Raw genomic sequence first — 4688 nt, 5'->3', positions numbered from 1 at the left:
CGTGATCATTTAAATTAAATATTTTTGATTAATTTTATATTTACTTTGTTGTTTAATCGTAATATTATTATTTGTCTTAATAATATGAAGATTGTGAAAAAAAATAAAGCTTCACAAATTTTACATCTATTAAATGAGGAAGAATATATTTTTTATCAAATAAGTTAAAATATATTTGCTAATAACAAATTCTTCCATTGCATGAAGTTGATCCTTTAATATATAATATATATTCCGGTGTACCATTCTCCTTAAATGTCTAAGAAATATCTCATAATGTCAAATAAGACTGTAATACTCCCTCTGTCCCTAATTACTTGTTTACTTTTCCTTTTATAGTTGTCTCTAATTACTTGTCCATTTTGACAAATCAAGAAAGAATATTTTTTTACCTATTATACCCTCAATTAAATGACTAATTACTTTGAAAATTGCAGAACTTTTCATCTACTTCATAATTAATAGGGGTAAAATGATAAACTCACTATGTCATTAATTGATTTCTTAATAAATGTGTAAATTTAAAAGTGGACAAGTAATTAGGGACAGAGGGAGTATTACAGTGTTATTTGACATTATGAGATATTTCTTAGACATTTAAGGAGAATGGTAGACCGAAATATATATTATATATTAGAGGATCAACTTCATGCAATGGAATAATTTGTTATTAGCAAATATATTTTAACTTATTTGATAAAAATATATTCTTCCTCATTTAATAGATGTAAAATTTGTGAAGCTTTTATTTTTTTCACAATCTTCATATTATTAAAACAAATAATAGTATTACGATTAAACAACAGAGTAAATATAAAATTAATCAAAAATATTTAATTTTAATGATCGCGCGAAGTGCGGCCAAGTTCTCTAATTTAAAACAAAAAAGTCAAATTTAAATGGGTCTACTATAGAATTCCTAGAAATCCAACTTGAAAAATTATGTTAAAAATGGAAACTAAAAAGTGAAATAAATTAAATTGAGAGTTATCCTTCGTCTGTCCCATTTTATGTGACACTTTTTATTTCTCGAGAATCAAATAGTTTAAGTTTGACCATAAATTTGCGTATGATATCTTCAAATTTTTTTAAATGAAATTTATATATTTGTAAACTACGTAAAAATCAAAATATTATAATTCATAATAATTAATAATTCAAAATATTTTAAAGATCTATGAAAAATTTAAGATGAAAGATAAACTAGAGTAAAAGGGGAGAATGGAAAGTAGAAAAAAAGAATAGTTCATCTTTTTGGTGGGCCTCAATGTACAATTTCTATAGCTTTTAGTCCAACTCTTTAGTGCTTTGTTGGTCCTCCCAAACTCCCATTTCTAAATAGGAGTAATATCCCTACTTTATTTCAAACTTAGACCAAAATAAATGAAGAAATAATAAAATTGAAAGAATTATAATTATAATATTTTGTTTATTATTATTATTATTATTTTGTTTATTGTTATTATTGTTATTATTATTATTATTATTATTATTATTATTATTATTATTATTATTATTATTATTATTATTATTATTATTATTATTATTATTATTATTATTATTATTATTATCATTATGATCATCATCATTGCTTGATTTATGTTTGGACATATAAAAACGTGTCATATTTTGTAAGAAAAAACATTTCTATTGGCCTTCTAGAATTAGACGGAACATGCATTACTTGCATTTCATGAATTAAGTTTAGAGACATAAGAAATTGAATTAAGCTTCATATATTTGAAAATTAAACTCATAAGAAATTGAATTAAGCTTCATATATTTGAAAATTAAACTCATAAGAAATTGAATTAAGCTTCATATATTTGAAAATTAAACTCATAAGAAATTGAATTAAGCTTCATATATTTGAAAATTGAGGCTATGATAATGTCTATGCTGAAAATTGTGAAATCGTCTAATTAAAACGTTTAAATAGTTAAAGAGGACACATTTTTATTTACTTATTAAATCCTTCAGTATATTTTCTTACATGTGTGGTCTAATTCTTGCTCTTTTTTTTTTTAATGAATGATGATGAAATTTGAAGTCATGATCTCTACATGTTCTGATATCATATTCTACATCTAGAAATATGGAGAAACTCTTGGTAGAGTGAACTCCCGATCAATTGGGTCATGTAATGGTGAATTTAAATTTATCGATGCTGTGTATATGACTCAATAGAGGAAAACAACTAGCTAGCTACCAAGAGTTTCCTCATTGTCAAACCTGGACACCAAGGTTCTGGTGAAGTGATAAGTATGCGTTCATTCTTAATCAAATGTTTCAGTTTCAAGCTTGGAGTATGAAGTTACACAAAGGCAAAGCTAAGATTCTAATACTATGAGTTTCTGATTTTTACAATCACTAAAAATCACAATTTCGGTGATAATATCTAAGTTCCAAATTTAATGTTTGTGTATATTAATGAACTTATTGACACAAACACACTATTTGAGCAAAATCTATTGAGTCGATAAACCGAATCTTCATGCGGACTACTAGCTTCGCCCCTGTAATCACATTTACTAGGGAACGTTTGCGCTTTAAATTTAGTCAGGTCTCAATAAGGATATCAAACACCGGTTGAAAACCTAAAAAACTTTTTTTTAAAAATTGTAATAATCGAGCTAGTTTTAATTTCTAATATCAAATGGTTATGAATAAAAAGAAAAAAAAAAGAGAAAACCATTATAAATGTTTGTCACTTATTTGTTATTAAGGTATCTCGATCTTTTAATTTTTATACCTAAACTATGAGTAATGCAAGTTTTCTACTTGAATTATTAAACAAAGAGTAGGTGCCCGGGTGTGGTTCCCTTCTTTTGTGTCGTCATCCACGCGGTGCAACTCATAATAGTCAAACCAATAAATTTCAAATATTGAATAGTTAGGAAAAACCCCTATAAATCTCCCACTTCATTGCTTCAATCAACTCAACCAATTAATCCATCTCCACACAAACATGAAGAAACTTCCCTTCTTTCTTCTCATTTTGCTACTTATAATAATTTGTGTTCACTCCCAACTAACCCCTCCTACCCCAGCCCCAGCCCCAACTCTTTGCATGACACTTGAATATGGAAGGTGCAAAGAACCAATTCCTGAAAATAAATTCCTGCTCCATGGCCTTTGGCCAGCAGATGAAAATGGAAATGTCATGGGAGGCACCCCTAAACCACCTGACCAAAAATGGGTAAAAAATGATTTAAAATCATTTTAAAAATAAAATGTGTAGTAATTTTAATATATATATATATATATATATATATATTCGTATACATAGCGTTTAAGTTTTATGCACTGACGATATTATATAAAACAAAAATATTCATATAATGTTTTCTTGTATACTGCATCTAAAAATAAATTAAAAATTAGCTATAAAATTCATCGCTAGATAGCTCGTGTCTAACAAGATTTTTTGATAGGCTTAATAAATAGATAGTTATATAAACTTGTCTTTAATTGACAACTAATTAAACACTTCAACTTTGAAAATGCACATCTAGACAGCTTAACTCGTCTCCATTGTATCTGATGTTGACATGACATATAAATTTTGAAGATGTTTAGATGATCATTTTGTAAGTACCATGTTCATTTGAATGTTCATCTGACACAATGAGACGAGTTAAGTTATCTAAATTTGCATTCATAAAGATATATTCCTTATATAAAGCTCATTTATTTTAAGTATAGTTTTGGAACATTGCAAAGTCCACTACGTACTAGCAAATTAGTAGTGGTCTTTCCATATTTTTAGACACCTACTCCCTCCGTCCCTATTTACTTGTCCATATTTCCTTTTTTAGTTGTCCCTATTTAGTTGTCCATTTTGACAAATCAAGAAAGGACAACAAATTTTTTCCTATTATACCCTTATTTACACTTCTTGAAAATTGTAAAAGTGTATGTTGTTTCCCTCCAATTTATTTCACTTGAATTCAAATAAGTGGTTGTAATTTTGAAGTGAAAAGTTGTCATAAGGGTAAAATTGTAACTTCACTGTGCTAATCATTGTTGCCTTAATATGTGTGCCATTTCTAAAGTGGACAACTAAAAAGGGACGGAGGGAGTAACATTTTTCAGTGAAAAATCAATGATATTTTAATTAGCAGTAGTCTTTCTATATTTCTTAAACATTATACCCAGACAAATTACATCAGATATAAATTGAGAAGGAGAGAATAATTGATTTGCTTGTACTCATTTCATTAGGGGTGTACATGGCCGGGTTGGTTCGGATTTTTCAAATATCAGACCAAACTATTTGTGTTGGATTTTTAAATTTATAAACCAAACTAAACCAATAAAACTCAGGTTTTTCAACTTCGGGTTTTTTCTGATTTTTTTGGGTTTTTCGAATTTTTGGATTTTTTCGATAAAGTATTCATACAAACATATAATTTACTTGTACTTCAAATATTTCTTTAGTCCTACCAAAATACAACTATCTAAGGTGTTTCTTAAGAAAATAACACAAAGTATGATATGATTAATGACATTAAAATATCCAACAAAAATAATAATAATGAAATCGCGTAAAGCAAATATTGCAAATTAATAAGTCATAATGAAAATGATCATAATTTAAAAGTACTAAATCATGCTAAAATAAGTTTAATAAGCATTCGTTACATGCCTAAATATTAAAGGAAATTAAAATTAGATTATGTATTTTA

Source organism: Solanum tuberosum, unplaced genomic scaffold (assembly GCF_000226075.1).
Source record: "Solanum tuberosum cultivar DM 1-3 516 R44 unplaced genomic scaffold, SolTub_3.0 scf00047, whole genome shotgun sequence".
Lineage (NCBI taxonomy): Eukaryota > Viridiplantae > Streptophyta > Magnoliopsida > Solanales > Solanaceae > Solanum > Solanum tuberosum.
Note: the sequence above shows the minus strand (reverse complement) of the source record.